We start from the raw sequence: 17,888 nt of genomic DNA, 5'->3' as shown, positions 1-17,888 counted from the left end.
AAAGTGAGAAAGAGAGAGAAGAGAGAGAAAGAGAGAGAAAGAAAGAGAAGAGAGAAAGAGAAAGAGAGAGAAAGAGAAAGAGAGAGAAAGAGAGAAAGAGAGAGAAAGGCTAAGTTCACATTAGCGTTGCGCCGCTGTTGCGTCGGCGACGCAGCGGCGACGCGCCCCTATGTTTAACATAGGGGACGCGTGCGTCTTTTTGTTTGCGTTTTTCGCCGTGTGCGTCGTTTCCGACGCTGGCGTCGGACGCACGAAAACGCTACAAGTTGCATTTTCTGTGCGTCCGATTTTGGTCAAAAACGACGCAAGCGTCGCAAAACGCGCGCGTTTTTGCGCGCGTTTTTCGATGCGTCGCCGACGCAGGGCGGCGCAACGCTAGTGTGAACGTACCCAAAGAGAGAGAAAGAGAGAGAAAGAGAAAGAGAGAGAAAGAGAGAGAGAGAGAGAAAGAGAGAGAAAGAGGAAAGAAAGAAAGAGAGAGAGAGAGAAAGAAAGAGAAAGAGAGAAAGAAAGAAAGAAAGAAAGAAAGAGAAAGAGAAAGAAGAAAGAAAGAAAGAAAGAAAGAAAGAAAGAAAGAAAGAAAGAAAGAAAGAGAGAGAGAGAGAGAGAGAAGAAGAAGAAAGAAAGAAAGAAAGAAAGAAAGAAAGAAAGAAAGAAAGAAAGAAAGAAAGAAAGAAAGAAAGAAAGAAAGAAAGAAAGAAAGAAAGAAAGAAAGAAAGAAAGAAAGAAAGAAAGAAAGAAAGAAAGAGACACACACCCCAGAGCAGAAAATCTGCATGAGTTCTATGGAAAATGCATTGTAAACCGGATCCGGGCTCCGGATTCAGTGTTTCACATCTCCGTTTCATGTGTTTTGGGCCGATTCCGTCAGTGTGCGTTTTTTTCCTCCGGACAAAAAATGTTGCAGTGGACATTTTCTCCGTCTGCCGGAAACAACTATTTGGACGGATCAGGAAAAAAAAACGGATGAAACATCTGGCCATCAGGCACAATCCGGCGCTAATACAACTCTATGGGAAAAAATGGATCCGGCGTAAAAAAAAAAAACCAAAAAAAAAAACAAAAAACGGATCCGTTTTTTCTTTCAAACATTGTCGGATTGTGCCTGAAACAAAAAACCTGATGTGTGAAAGTAACCTAACAGGCAACCCCTTTAAGACTGATTGCATGTTACTAGTATACATCCAATGTCTCTGCACTGAGTCAGGTCAGGCCTTCCCTGTCGCGCCATTGACAGGCAGCATGGTAGCACGGTTCTGGTGGTACCTGGACAGAGGTACTCAGAAGAGCTGCTAACCCCCATGTGATTAGATTGCTGTGTTTTTGCCCATCATGGCTGCTTTTCCATAGGGGTACACAGTGTTTTCCTCGGTTTAGCTTTCCTGGCTGGCTCATCTTTCAGCCACTTCTATAAATTACTGCTACTGGACAAATGGATGTTACGGATTTATCAGAGATGGACTGAGGCACTGAGTGATCCATGCATCCTCGCTCTCTGCCAGAGGCTCCTAATGATTCAGCACAACGCAGACCACACCGGGAATCATTGACAACTACTGCAAGAGATTTTTGTTTTGTTTTGTCATTAATGATTTGGAACAAGAGAGAACAAAAAAGCGCAAAACAAACGGCAAGGTGAGCGTAAGACATGTAAGAAATCCTATTAATTCCTGCGTGCTAAATTGCAACATTACATTTTCATGTCCCAATAGATTAAAGTCTTCTCCAAGTCCAATAATCTTCTGTATATCACTTGCCTCTATATACTACACGACGTTCTATAAACTGACAAAACGAAAACTTATTACAGCCGTGGAGGATATGCTGGGTATTCTGCCTCTGGTTATTTCTGGCAAAATCATCATGAATTATATGAGTGTGTTGTGGATTAGACGCAGATTTCATCCTTTCCATTTGTTCAGATCCCAATTTAAATTTCGCTCAACAAATTGACATATACTGTGATTTTCGCACAAACATTTTCCGTAACATGAGAAATGTTGAAATATCCACCTTGGTAAACTATTACACTTCTGGTTTTTCTCCAGGCTAATCCGTGCAGAAAATCTGCTGTAAATGCACAACGTGTGAATATATCATTAGTCTTCAAAATGTTCCATAACTGAAGACTTAAAGGGAATCTGTCACCAGGTTTTTGCCACCAATTCAGAGAGCAGCATAACTCAGGCAGAGACCCTGATTCCAGCAATGTGTCACTTACTGGGCCGCTTGCTGCACATTTGATTAAATCACTGTTTTGTCAGCAGGAGATCATTAGCGGACTAGTAAACCTGCTGCCATATAGTCCTCCTGGCCACGGGGATCGCGTGACACAATCAGAGCTGACTTCACGCTCTCCGTCTTAGGACAACTCACATATCCGAAGCAAATGAGCGCTTCTGATCTCTAATTTCATCTGCATGAATGTGATATGTCCGAATGGCAAATCCAGCTCTGACTGGGCGCAGGGATCAAGTGACATAATGTCATGCGATCCTCGGGAGAGACAGTGCTGACACCACTGGAAAGGCGCCAACATCGGAGGCGATTGTAGGAATTATTATTTTCCAAGGGGAAACTATGAGGATTGAGAGGGGGTTGTCTGACTATTAGACAACCCCTTTAATACAGCGAGAAAGCCAAAAGAAAAGTTGAACACCTTTGACAGTGTCCGACATAGCAGATATAGGGCATCATACACCAGGCAGCGTTTTCTTATGGCCAGCAGAAAGGAAGAGAGAATGTGATCCATTGGTGAAAACTTTCCAAAATGACATTGTTTTCGGGAAAGGCTGTGTAAATCTTTCCTTGCTAACGGTTGGGGCCGTATTTGGGTGGTGAAGACTAGAGATGAGCGAATTTGTTCAGATTTGGGTCCGCATATGATCGGCAGTGAATGTTGTTTTTGCAATATTCATCGAACACAGCCGAACGTCATTAGTCAATGGGAGTAGAAATTACTGAATATGTTCGGAACCGATCATCAATTCGGCACAAATCGGGTACCAATATGGCACAAATATGGCAAATTTAGATTTGGCAACAGAATCCGAACAATTTCGCTCAACTCTAGTGAAGACTTGTCTGTTGCACTCGTTGTAAGCGTTTAATCTACTTCTGAATGTTTTATTACAAATCCCGCTCAAACATTCCACCATCCTTACTGAATACTTGTTCTGTAAGTAAGCCATTAACTTTCCTTACACAAGGGTTTTAGGTCATCGAAAACACACACGCCAACATCGAGAGTATCTCATGTCTGACTGAGATCACAAATGTGTCGAGGTTTGTAAAATCCCCTTCCCCTGTGGTGGTCTTACTCCATCACTCACTTACCTGAATTTAAAAAATAAATTCAATCAGTTTTCTACATGGAGCAGTGGGAAGTGCTGGGCTTCATGTGGACTGCATTTGCTGACGTGTACAGGCATCCTTGATTCTCGAAAGCTTTAAAATAAATAAATAATAAATTACTGAGGGAGAAATCACTTGAGTTTAGGCCAGATTCACATTGGCACCTAATGTCCCGTTACCAGGACGCACTATTTTTCCTGGAAAATCAACGAACACTATTTTTTGTCTATGAGGTCCATCGGTCGCTGCCGGTGAGCACTGTCCAGCTACAATTCACATTATACAACCCCCATCGCAAATAAGCTTTTTAGCCTCATTCATAAGCTTGCTGCTGATTGCAATGAAGCCCAACAAGAACAATTTAACCCCCCAGTCACCAGGCCTGAAAACAACTCAATGACGGCTATTTTTACTTTTTCACTGACATGGCTGAATAAGGCTTTGTTTTATGGGTGACAAATTGTACAGTTTTTAGTACTATTTTGGGGTACATAGAAATATTGTGTAATGTGTATATAGTGTTTATATATATAAAACTTTATTAAGAAAAAGTGATTTGCTTTTTTTTTTTTTTTCACTATTCAGGTTTTACACCAAATATTCTGTTGAATTAATTCTTCATTTTATTACGGCTGTCCGGATACCCAATAAGGGTAGCTTAATTTTTTCTTACGTGCATATAATAACATTTTTTAAATATACTGTAAATATTTTTTCTTCATTTTTGTTAACGTAGACTGTACACTACTGTTTTTTTCAATTTACTGTATATATTTTAATAATTTGCTCCTCAAGAAATCAAATAACCCAAGGAACATTTTCTTTTCTTTATTGGACATTTTTTTACACTAACTCAGGCACCCAGTTATTTTATTCACTTATCTAGCGGCATTAATTAGACAGCACTTTACAGACATCATCATCGCTGTCCTCATTGGGGCTCACAATCTAGATTTCCTATCAGTATGTCTTTGGAATGTGGGAGGAAAACGGAGAACTCGGGAGAAAACCCGCACAAACACGGGGAGAACATACAAACTCCTTGCAGATGTTGTCCTTGGTGGGATTTCAACCCAGGAGCCCAGGGCTGCAAAGCTACAGTGCTAACCACTGAGCCACCGTGCCGCCCAGTTACAGGGAATGACAGCTCCTGATGGTGAAATAGGTAGGTCACTGTCTGCCTGGACCCTGCAGCTCGGCTATGCTGGCAAACATCCGGTGACCATGTGACTGTAGAGGTCCTAGCGAGGAATCAGTAGTACTGATGATTCTGCACACTACTCATTGAGCTTCATGTAGACAGTGAAATAGAAGCAGCTGCTCTCTTCTTCCTGGGGTCTCTGGCTTTGTCAGACAACTGGAGACCCAACCTGCTGCTGCTAGATAGGAGGAACTTTAACCCTACACCATCATTTTACAACAGCATGGTGTTAAAGCCCAGGACCAAACATGGTAAACAGAATTTGAGCTATCTAAGAACAAACAAAAGTAATATAACAAGTGAATTCGCCAAATTCAACACAAAATGACACTATCAATGACTAGGGCAGTCTCCAAACTAATCAACCTCCTTCAAATCAAGGGTCTTCAGCACTTATCTGCTGCACAGTGATGCATAACGAGACACCAGCAAGTATATAGATTAGGTACAAGGTCAGAACCGCATTCACTACCCGTTTGTGGCAAACAGAAGACGCCATCACCGGCTGCCACCAGATTGGTGAGTGACGGCAAAAGACCTGCAGCAAGATTAGGTGCCAGCAGACATGAAGGTTTCACTTTGCACAACAAGTCGCAGACTAAATACTAAACGTGTCTATCCCCGAACTCACAGACAACTCCACTAACCCTCCGGGTTCTCCGGTTTGCTCCCACACTCCAAAGACATATTGATAGGGAAATTAGGTTATGAGCCTCAATGGGAACAGTGGCGCTAAGGTTTGTAAAGTGGAATTAATGGTGCTATACAATTCTGTAAAATAAAAAACAAAATTCAATCAAGTATCAATGTCATCACATTGGCTGATTAAGTGATGTTTTCCATACACTTCAATGTAAAAGAAAAAAAAGAAAAAAAAATACACAGCATAGATCAGTTATTTAAAAACAAACTAAAAAGACGTCTGCCCAAAATTTTTGGCAATGGATTTCTGTGGGATCTGTTCTAACTGATCACAATTGGACATGTGTGAACCTAAGTGAATGGCACTTCCAAACGTGCTATGCAATTACTGGACAGGAAGTACTGATTATTTGTATATGGTATCAAAACCATAAAAATATATCAATGTATTAGAAAAGCAAAAAAACAAAAAAAAAACAAAACCCATTGAAGAAGGTTTCCCAGTATAAACTTTTTGAACTATTCATGCTTGCTCAGTGCAATTCCCCCCAAAATATAATTAATTATATATATATATATATATATATATATATATATATATATATATATATATATATATATATATATATATATATATACATACATATACATACACACACACACACTGTGGGGCAAAAAAGTATTTAGTCAGTCAGCAATAGTGCAAGTTCCACCACTTAAAAAGATGAGAGGCGTCTGTAATTTACATCATGGGTAGACCTCAACTATGGGAGACAAACTGAGAAAAAAAAATCCAGAAAATCACATTGTCTGTTTTTTTAACATTTTATTTGCATAGTATGGTGGAAAATAAGTATTTGGTCAGAAACAAACAATCAAGATTTCTGGCTCTCACAGACCTGTAACTTCTTCTTTAAGAGTCTCCTCTTTCCTCCACTCATTACCTGTAGTAATGGCACCTCTTTAAACTTGTTATCAGTATAAAAAGACACCTGTGCACACCCTCAAACAGTCTGACTCCAAACTCCACTATGGTGAAGACCAAAGAGCTGTCAAAGGACACCAGAAACAAAATTGTAGCCCTGCATCAGGCTGGGAAGACTGAATCTGCAATAGCCAACCAGCTTGGAGTGAAGAAATGAACAGTGGGAGCAACAATTAGAAAATGGAAGACATACAAGACCACTGATAATCTCCCTCGATCTTGGGCTCCATGTTAAATCCCACCCCGTGGGGTCAGAATGATCACAAGAATGGTGAGCAAAAATCCCAGAACCACGCGGGGGGACCTAGTGAATGAACTGCAGAGAGCTGGGACCAATGTAACAAGGCCTACCATAAGTAACACACTACGCCACCATGGACTCAGATCCTGCAGTGCCAGACGTGTCCCACTGCTTAAGCCAGTATATGTCCGGGCCCGTTTGAAGTTTGCTAGAGAGCATTTGGATGATCCAGAGGAGTTTTGGGAGAATGTCCTATGGTCTGATGAAACCAAACTGGAACGGTTTGGTAGAAACACAACTTGTCGTGTTTGGAGGAAAAAGAATACCGAGTTGCATCCATCAAACACCATACCTACTGTAAAGCATGGTGGTGGAAACATCATGCTTTGGGGCTGTTTCTCTGCAAAGGGGCCAGGACGACTGATCCGGGTACATGAAAGAATGAATGGGGCCATGTATCGTGAGATTTTGAGTGCAAACCTCCTTCCATCAGCAAGGGCATTGAAGATGAAACGTGGCTGGGTCTTTCAACATGACAATGATACAAAGCACACCGCCAGGGCAATGAAGGAGTGGCTTCGTAAGAAGCATTTCAAGGTCCTGGAGTGGCCTAGCCAGTCTCCAGATCTCAACCCTATAGAAAACCTTTGGAGGGAGTTGAAAGTCCGTGTTGCCAAGCGAAAAGCCAAAAACATCACTGCTCTAGAGGAGATCTGCATGGAGGAATGGGCCAACATACCAACAACAGTGTGTGGCAACCTTGTGAAGACTTACAGAAAACGTTTTACCTCTGTCATTGCCAACAAAGGATATATTACAAAGTATTGAGATGAAATTTTGTTTCTGACCAAATACTTATTTTCCACCATAATATGCAAATAAAATGTTAAAAAAACAGACAATGTGATTTTCTGGATTTTTTTTTCTGTTTGTCTCCCATAGTTGAGGTCTACCTATGATGTAAATTACAGACGCCTCTCATCTTTTTAAGTGGTGGAACTTGCACTATTGCTGACTAAATACCTTTTTGCCCCAGTGTGTGTGTGTGTGTGTGTGTGTGTGTGTGTGTGTGTGTGTGTGTGTGTGTGTGTGTGTGTGTGTGTGTGTGTATATATATATATATATATATATATATATATATATATATATATATATATATATATATATATACACACACACACAAAAAAGACCACAGCAGCACATGTACATGAATCGGCCATGTGAAAACACAGACAATTATACATTTCACGAAAATATTTTTTCATAACAAATTTTTTCAAAAATTTTTTTTTCATAAAGCACAGTTGAAATGGAGATTCGTAGCGCATAAATAGGCCAATTCATGTATGCCCATCAACCACGGCAAGGTGATCTCCCCCTGATTGTTTGTGTATATAATATATATATATATATATATATATATATATATATATATATATATATATATATTCAAGATTCAGAGAAGCTTTATTGGCAGGACCAAATACACATCAGTTTTGCCAAAGCAAGTTTATAAAGGCAATAGGGATAGGGACTGTGGGGATGTTGGGTAGGAGCTGTAGGGAAGGTAGATGGGGGCAGATCCATTGTGGGGGTTATAGTCCATGGCATAGGGGAGGTGGATGGGGCAGGTCCATTGTGGGGGTTATAGTCCATGGCATAGGGGAGGTGGATGGGGCAGATCCATTGTGGGGGTTATAGTCCATGGCATAGGGGAGGTGGATGGGGCAGATCCATTGTGGGGGCTATAGTCCATGGCATAGGGGAGGTGGATGGGGGCAGATCCAGGTTGGGGGAAATAGTCCATGGCATAGGGGAGATGGATGGGGCAGATCCATTGTGGGGGCTATAGTCCATGGCATAGGGGAGGTGGATGGGGCAGGTCCAGGTTGGGGGCTATAGTCCATGGCATACGGGAGGTGGATGGGGCAGGTCCAGGTTGGGGGCTATAGTCCATGGCATCATAGTTCTCTTTCTCGCAGTCTATGACATTCGCTCACATACCGCGCTGCTATCTCCACCGCTCTCTCTTCTTCTCCCAGCAGGATATATGTTTTCTCTTCCTCCTTCATGGTGATGAAGTCTGGGAAGAGATGTGAGAGTCTCCTGTAGTGCGTCTCCCTCACTGCTGAGTATTTGGAGCAGTGTAGCAGGAAGTGGGTTTCGTCCTCTATGGCCTCCTGATCACAGTGTTGGCACAGTCTTTCCTCCCTGGGCTTGTAGCTCTGCCTGTGTATACACATATATACACACATACATACACACACACACTCCATTATTAGGACTTCTTGGCTAGGAGAGAATCAGGATGATCAATAGCCAGTGTTCACCTCCACATCATTGGTGCGGGGAGACTCCTTACCCAGTGGGAGGGAATTCTGTCCCCCATGGTTCCAAGCATTGGACGGATGTAAATGCCCATCGATGCTCAGGCTGATTTTACAAGTCACGAATTGGACTTTTGTGCTTTGGAAAATTGTGATTTGTAAATAACTCATTATTGACAATGATCATTGACAATTAAAAAAAAAAAATAGTAATATGAAACTGGAGTATTTGATGTGTATTCATTAAACACCCAATGTCCACTGGAAAAATGTTTTTTTTTAGAAATCACCTTCATAAATGCCCACTAGACCCAAGCACAGAAACCCCATCAGAGCTCCCGGCTGAGCTCCGGCAATGATCGTATGTTCTGCTATCTCTACATAAACTCATTTCTGCAAAAAGCAAACAAACTGAAAGCGTGATCAAATAAATGGTTACTACAGAAGTCGCTGAATGTTCTCCAGATGCCATTAGAATAATAAAGGAAATCTGGAGAACAAAGCTGCAGGCAGCGTGGAGCAGCTGCACCCATCACATTTCAGGAGGCAGACTGGTGATATTACCCACCGTTATAACTGGTTACATTACATTCTCTTTGATTTAAAAATAAAATTACAGATTAAAATCTTTGGCAAAACCCAATTTGAAAAGGATAATATACAGGAGAGCCATATTGTGCCATGGAATAGTTTACATTTTAGTTGTCTCCATATTTGGCCTAGAAAGTGTCATATTTGATAGAATAACTGCATCCACACACAGTGGTTTTAATGGATTACAGCACTGAAAATGGAAAAAAAAAAACTTGTACAAAAAATGCTGATAATTTCCCAAAGTGGCTGCATTTCTGCCACAGTTTTTAGACAATTACAACAAAACACTTCATCATGGGACCTTATTAGCAAAGTGATCTGGGACTTCTGATTGGCCAATCTCTGATTCATGGTGGTCCATTGTTGCACGATTGGTCTCTAATGTTAGTTTTTAACAAATTGTCAGAGTGTCAGAGAAACAAGAAATGAATTCAACTTTGAAGCCGATCTCTCTGCTTTATAAGGGGTTTTGTACCAAGTGTGGAAGTTAACCCTTATCGAAAAATTAGGGGGATAACTTGCCGTTTAGGTCTGACTACTGTGTCCCTCCCCCAAGGAGCCCTAGAACTGGGCTCTACAGAATACACCGGGGTCAGGCACCTGAGCCTCAGATCCAGTGATCAGTAAGCCATCCTCCATCCTATTGATAGGAAATATCTTCCATACTTGGTACAAAACCTTAAAATGTGCTGCCCTGTAAGCCCGTCAGTCACTGCAGACAGGGGCGGTAGCGCCATGAACGCACCGGACTCACAGACTCTGATGTGTTCTTTCTGCACTGGTAGCGTTTTCTGCAGGAGTTGGGACATTGAGCCATTTCCGCAGCTCTTTTGATCCCGACAGCTTCACCTCTACGTTCATCCTAAACATCCCTTCCTGTGCTGCTTGCGGAAGGGGGAACTCCTGGTGCCAGGAGAGGGGCGCTGCAGACCTGAACTATAAAGTCAGGGAGTAGAATTAGATTATAGAAACACTTTTTTCTTCCTCTGAACGGTCCCTTTATGTTTTCTCTCATAACAGTAACCCTTTCAATTTAGTAGGGGGTAATTGTATTTTTTACCAAGTTCCTTTTTGTTCTGTTTTTCGTCGCGGCATGCTCCAATATCAGGGGAGTTTGTGTAAGTGGAGAAGATTTTTATATTCAGTTATAGAAAACATTATATAAATTAAAGGTGACCAGTTACATTATATATCAGTAAAAAATGCGTAGGAAAAAAACGAACAGTGGAGGGCTCAAACACGCCATCCTTTGCAATTTGTACACATTACTTGCACCATCATGGACCACGGAATAGTATTTTCTGCTCAGCTGACAAACAAGCCGGCGCACAGATACACAAGACTTGATCCAAGCCAGATTAAAAGGGAATTACAACGACAAATCCTATTACCCCTTCCCCCTTTTCTATCTTCTAGTTGTCCAATGCTCTGATTGTTTCAGGACGCAATTGTTCCCTCCACAGACAAACATTGTATGACACAATAAAGACAGACTGGATGATGAGCTAGAAATGGATCCTTTCGAGCAGCCAGATTTTCACTGCCTCATGGGTTACTAAAGTCTTGGCCACATTTTTGAGATGGACACAAATTTTGGTTTGAGCAAAGTTTGTTGCTTCAGTTTTTTTTTTTTTAGTAGTAATTAGCATTAACACTCTAGATTGCTACAAAAAGCGATCAGATGAATTGAAAAAAATAGCAGTCAGTCATTCTTTGCCATGGAAATTAAGTTAATCACAAAAAACCTTGTTAGAGGATAGTGGTTCAATTGCTGTGAATGCTTTAGGGCGCCCCTGAAAACCGAGGGACTGAGATCTGGGGAGTTTCCTGGGCATGGACCCAAAATGTCAGTACTTTGTTAATGGAGCCACTTGGAAATCACGTCATAAAGAAGAAGTGATATCTATCATGCTGGAAAAAAAAGCATTGTTCATCACCAAACTGCTCCAGGATTGTTGGGAGAAGATGCATTTGGAGGATGTTTATTCATGGCAGATCTCCTTCTCTACTCCCCTCTTATCTCCTCTTCTCACAATCGTATACAAGATTTCTCTCGCGTATCACCCCTACTCTGGAACCCTCTACCACAACACATCAGACTCTCGCCTACCATCGAAACATTCAAAAAGAACCTGAAGACCCACCTCTTCCGACAAGCCTACAACCTGCAGTAACCACCGATCGACCAAACCGCTGCATGACCAGCTCTACCCTCACCTACTGTATCCTCACCCATCCCTTGTAGATTGTGAGCCTTCGCGGGCAGGGTCCTCACTCCTCCTGTACCAGTCATGACTTGTATTGTTTAAGATTATTGTACTTGTTTTTATTATGTATACCCCTCCTCACATGTAAAGCGCCATGGAATAAATGGCGCTATAACAATAAATAATAATAATAATAATAGTTGTTAGGCAAAATTGTGAGTGAGCCCACTCCTTTATATGAAAAGCAACCCCACACATAAATGGCCTTTACTGTTGGTATAGACACAGGACTCACTGATCTTGTGGGCAAGTTTTCTCATTCTGGTTACCATAGCATTACAGTAAGCTTGGTTCTCAAACAAAAAAGGCAGCAATCTGTCGAATTTTGAAAAAAACGAATCCGAAGACTGAGGCCGCCGGATTCATTTTTTCAAAATTCGACAGATTGCGACTGATAGACTAAGGTCACTTTCACACATCAGTTTTTTTGCTATGTTGGGATGTGACGGTCAGTTTTTGAAATTAGTAAGCTTGGTTCTGTTATGGCATCTGCAATAGTAGTTTGGTTCTGCTACCATGGCAATACAGTAACCTTAAATCTGTTCTCATGTCTCTGTAGTATGCCTAGTTCTTTTACTTTATCTAGGTAGTAAGATTGGTTTGTGATACAAACCTATGCTGCAAGCTTGGTTCTGGTACTGTATGTATGTAGTAAACTTAATTCTGGAACTGTATCTATGAAATAAGTCTGGTTCATCTGACGCACAAACACAGTAAGCTTGGTTCGATTACTGTTTCTACGCAGTGAGCTTAGTTCTTCTGACACATGAAGTAATCTTTGTTATCTTTAGTTTGGATTTGTTACTGTATTTATGTAATCAGCTTGGTCTTTCCAGCTGTTTCACGGAACTGTTCTTGTTTGATTGAGAGTTCTCAATGCATTAGACACCACTCTATTGACTGAGCAGACGATTTCATGCTCAAGACAAGTCAGATTTCAGTTCACTCTTTAGGCTACGTTCACACTAACGTTATGCTAGTGTGCGTCGGGCGACGCAGCGGCGACGCACGTGTCATGCGCCCCTATACTTAACATGGGGGACGCATGCGTTTTTGCTTGTTGTGCGACGCATGCGTCTTTTTTGCCGCAAGCGTCGGACCAAGAAAACGCAACAAGTTGCATTTTTCTTGCGTCCGATTTTCGGCAAAAAATGACGCATGCGTCGCAAAACGCAGCGTTTTTGCGTGCGTTTTGCCGCGTTTTTGCGTGCGTTGTGCGTTGCGTCGCCGACGCAGCGGCGCACAACGCTAGTGTGAACGTAGCCTAATTCTTAAATTTAGAGTATGATGTAAGATTTGTTTAGAATGACTTCAATTTTCTATTTCTGTATTATGGACGAATGGTTATACAATGCAATCACGTTTCCCTGCAGACACAGTGAGCTCTTAAAGTTGCATAAGCCTATGTATGTTGAAGTATCTGCAAATTTTCTACACCTCTTTGGCTAACAATACTAAGATTGTGTGCTCAAGACGAGTTTTGGGTGAATTTTTGACGCTGTGCATTTTCTCTGCTTCGAAAACGCATTTTACATTTCCAGCAAAGTGGATGGGATCTATAGAAATCTCATGCCCACTGTGCTCCTTTTTTCCAATGTGTAAACTGACCTGCGGTGTGTGTGTTTTAAGGCTGGCGCTCACAGTCAGTGCAGGAAAGCACAGCGCCGGGGGACAGAGAGCGGAAGGTAAGTATGTAGTGTTTGTTTTTTTTTACGTTTACGCTGGTAACCAGGGTAAACATCAGGTTACTAAGCGCGGCCGTGCGCTTAGTAACCCGGTGTTTACCTTGGTTACCAGGGGACCGGCATCGTTGGTCGCTGGAGAGCTGTCTCTGTGACAGCTCTCCAGCGACGCTGCAGCGATCGGGATCGTTGTCTGGATCGCTGCAGCGCCGCTTAGTGTGACGGTACCTTAATTGCACGCGCTGCAGATTCCATTGCGGAATTTTCCGCAGCGGATTTGCTAAATCCGCAGTGAAACACCGCTGCAGTTTTTACTGCAGATTTACCGCGGTTCCTTTTGCGGTTTCCTCTGCGCGTTTTCACCTGCAGATTTCTATTGGAGGAGGGGAAAACCCGCAGCAGAATCCGCAGAAAGAATAGACATGCTGCGGAAAATAAACCACTGCGTTTCAGCGCAGTTTTTTTCCGCAGCATGTGCACTGCGGATTTCAATTCCCATTGCTTTACATGGTACTGTAAATGCATGGGAAACTGCTGCGGATCCGCAGCAAAATCCGCAGCGTGTGCACATACCCTAAATCCGCAACATGACAGCTTTTCCTGCGGGTACGCTGTATTTTTTGTGCAGATTTTCCCCATAGACTTGCATTAGATGGGAAAAATCCACAAGTAAAAAAAAAAAAAAAAAAAAAAACTCATGCATTTTTAGTACATGTTGGCAGCAGAAAAGCATTAAAACCACATGTAGCTCACACATGAGTGCAGCAATAAAGTTTTGTCAAAGCCAAATACCAGGAAGTGACAAAAAAAAAAAAAAAAAAAACAGTTTATCGCATGACACACACAAAAAACCCCCCTCAAAAATACAAGTAACCTAATTTACATAACGAATGCAGAAAATCTGCAACATCAAAACTTACCAAAAAGCCTATAATGGTATAAAAAATTAATTCCCCAGGTAGTTGAAAATGTTTTTCCTTTCTTTCTTAGAGTGGATAAGTACCGGTAAGTGCAGCAAATATTGTGTGCTTGGTTCTTTAGTTAGAAAAACCACAGTCCTTCCTTTTTTGTGAAAACATGGCTTCCTTACGGAAACGGGGACTAAATCTCATTGTTCTGCTTCCCCTCTCCTAGCCCCCACTAGGGTTTATACATCTTTACTTGGCGATCCTCCAGAGAGACGGCCTTCTCCTCTTTCATCCCATCATGTCAGCCAGTAGTGCTGGTACAATCTGCTTACTATTTGTCATTTCTCATTCATTACCACTTTGCCTTGTTACATTATACTGGATTGTCTAATTGACTCGTGTGCATTTAACTTTGTAAACAGTTCACATTGCATCAATGCTCAAGATAGTTATTGGCACTCTGTATGGTCCGCCACCAAAAAAAAGCATATATGAGAAAAACAAAATATGTAGTGCACCCACTCATTTATTATATACTCTGCCTTGCAAATATGTATATTAGGGAGCTTGTAGAAAGACATCCTCATGAATAATTACAATGTGAAAGCATAGCTTCTTAATGTTTTATAATGCACTATGATCGTCACAGGAAAAGTTCTGCAACACGAGCGCTTCAATGCTTCACTACTTTTAATAAATCTGTTTGCGGTTATAGTAAACGGGACCAATACTAGTTATACCTGGAGGCAGAAAACTACCAATTTAATATTTAAGAAGATGGTCTACAAACACCTCTGCGAGCTAAACACATCAGCAGCACTAATCTTTCGCCTGACATGGGTAAGCACTTGTTTGTTTGTTTTTAAACAATTGTTTAATAAAAAAATCAATACGTTTTAGACACAATTTTGCGATTGGAGGATCCTTCTGTGCCTTATCGTTAGTCTTTACGGTCCTCCGTGTTACTATTTAGGGCACAATAGGCTCTTATGGGTACGCAACTGTGTCAGTGCAGGTAAAATATATCAGCCCACTAAATCACGGAAATTCGCAGGAGAGCATGGATACAACTGTAGCAAACAATTTTCAGACTCTCTCTACTTGTATTTTAACCAGATCATTAGAAAATGATATATTACAAATAGTCTCGGCAGTGGGAGAGATCTGTTATTTATCTCCTGGATGGATCCACTGGTTCCAGTGATGTCGCTGATGGGCTGCAGCTTGCTAGCGGCCACTGATGTTACGTGAGCGCTGCAGCCTAACAATGGTACCCATGTACTGGAAGACACAGCGCCGGCATTGCTGGAAACGTGCCATTCTCGGAGGGGAGTATATGCAGTTTTTATCTTCAGTGGGGCCCGGTTATATTTAGGACAGGTTGTCCTAGCAGAGGAGAACTCTTTAATGTACGTGTTTCTGGTTGCCCGCCAGGGATCTCCGATCTAGGTAGCGGGTGCTTATATTAGACAAACACTGTAAGTAAACAAAGATGGGCTTGGGAGTAAAGGTTGAGCCGGAACCATTTGTATGAAATGCTTTGTCAAAGGAATTTCAAGTATGACATGTCATCACATGGGCTCAGAAAAGGACAAGCAGGGCAAAGTGTGAATCACAGGGATTATCTGCTCACAGCAACTAAGGTTAACCAACCTGATTGTCCTTCATGGACTCTGAAGTCACAGGTAGACTCAGAAATCTAGGACAATTTAAGGAAAAATACATTTCAGCTGCATCCACACAAAAGGGGAAAAAGCTGCAGAAAGAGAGGGATCCTGTCAGCTGAAAACCACGGGCAGCATGAATCATGTCTTGGGTTTTGTCTGTTTAGTGGCCCCTTTACCTTGCAAGTTTACCAATTTATACTCTGGCTCATTTTTTCTAGGTCTCTCCCTATATGTACACCCAGAGGAAAGACCTGTCAATAACCTGCAGCGGTGCGGGAAAGAAGCTGGGTCAGGGTGGCTCCAGACAAGCCTCCCCAGGGTAAAGATCCCGAGGGATCTTTAAATTACCTATTTTTTGAAATGCCGAGACAGAAAAAAAAAAACCCATACACCTGGCTGTAATAGTGCTGCCACGCTCTGATTAATGTGGTCTGTAGTTTGGGCAGCATGGCGGACAGGTTCCCTTTAATGGCACGCATCCTATTTTGAAATCCATAGCATGCTGCAGACTTGTGAGATTCTTATCGCAGATTTTTTTTGCTGTGAATTAATGCAAAATGCGTTTTGCCCTACCCTTAAGGTATGTTCACATGTCGGACATTTTCAGCGGATTATTATCAGTGGAAAGTAACAACCGCAGTCAGATAGAATAGATTCCAAGTTGCAGAAATGTTTTCTTTGTGGGAGTTCACCCTTTATAAAAACCAGATGGTGAGATGCGATCCGCCAACAGGTTATGATAGCTATTGGCTGAGACATGTATGGCCCTTAAGCTGGCCATGCACATTAGACCGCCGTAGGCCGACGATCCTTCAGCTGACAGCCATCTCGGCCATTTCTCCCATACATAGGAGCATTCTTTCGGCCAAGCACTCCCATGTTCTCTATGAGAAAGCAGGCGACTGACAAGTTGGCCGGAGGCTTAACTCCCTAACTCCAGGAGAACAATCTAATCAGCAGTCCAGGATCTGACATGTGCGATTGACATCTCTCCAGACCATCAGTCAGCCGGCGCCCCATACACACTACACTGTCGGCTGAATCCACCAATATCGGCGGGTTCAGCTGTGCTCTGCTTTACGGCCGGCACTCACAGTCAGTGCGGGAAGCTGACGGCGAGGGACGCGACAGACACCGGAATGTAAGTATGTAGTGTTTTTTTTTTTTTTAGGTAACCAGGGTAAATATCGGGTTACTAAGCGCGGCCCTGCGCTTAGTAACCCGATGTTTACCCTGGTTACCCGGGGACCTCGGCATCGTTGGTCGCTGTTTAGTCGTTGTGTGGTCGCTGGAGAGCTGTCTGTGTGACAGCTCTCCAGCGACCACACAACGACTAAACAGCGAAGCTGCAGCGATCGGCATCGTTGTCTATATCGCTGCAGCGTCGCTTAATGTGGCGGTACTTTTAGTTGACAGGGGGGCAACTTGAAAGGAGATTTAAAAGAGAAAAAAAAAACTAATATACAGTGGGTACGGAAAGTATTCAGACCCCTTTACATTTTTCACTGTTTCATTGCAGCCAATTGGTAAATACAAAAAAGTCATTTTTTTCTCATTACTGTACACTCTGCACCCCATCTTGACTGAAAAAAAAAATGAAATGTAGTAATTTTTGCAAATTTATTAAAAAAGAAAAACTGAAATATCACATGGTAATAAGTATTCAGTATGGAGTAGAAGCACCTTTGAGCTAGTACAGCCATGAGTCTTCTTGGGATTGATGCAACAAGTTTTTCACACGTGGATTTGGGGATCCTCTGCCATTCTTCCTTGCAGATCCTCTCCAGTTCCGTCAGGTTGGATGGTGAACGTTGGTGGACAGCCATTTTCAGGTCTCTCCAGAGATGCTCAATTGGGTTTAGGTCAGGGCTCTGGCTGGGCCAGTCAAGAATGGACACAGAGTTGTTCTGAAGCCACTGCTTTGTTATTTTTGTTGTGTGCTTTGGGTCATTGTCTTGTGGGAAGGTGAACCTTTGGCCAAGTCTGAGGTCTCAGTTTGGCTGAACGGCCAGGGCGAGTA

General features: G+C 42.2%; 1 protein-coding gene across 2 annotated transcripts in view; it reads right to left on the bottom strand.

Moving 5' to 3' along the window:
* HYCC2 (hyccin PI4KA lipid kinase complex subunit 2) overlaps positions 1–17,888 on the bottom strand; it is a 78,915-nt gene that overhangs the window by 41,639 nt on the left and 19,388 nt on the right. For both annotated transcript variants that reach the window (XM_069733605.1, XM_069733604.1), the window contains exon 3: positions 3,337–3,447. The gene's annotated coding sequence lies outside the window, so the exon portion shown is untranslated. The remainder of the gene's footprint in view (positions 1–3,336; positions 3,448–17,888) is intronic.

Source organism: Ranitomeya imitator, chromosome 7, assembly GCF_032444005.1.
Source record: "Ranitomeya imitator isolate aRanImi1 chromosome 7, aRanImi1.pri, whole genome shotgun sequence".
Classification (NCBI taxonomy): domain Eukaryota; kingdom Metazoa; phylum Chordata; class Amphibia; order Anura; family Dendrobatidae; genus Ranitomeya; species Ranitomeya imitator.
This window is presented reverse-complemented; position numbering and strand designations above follow the sequence as displayed.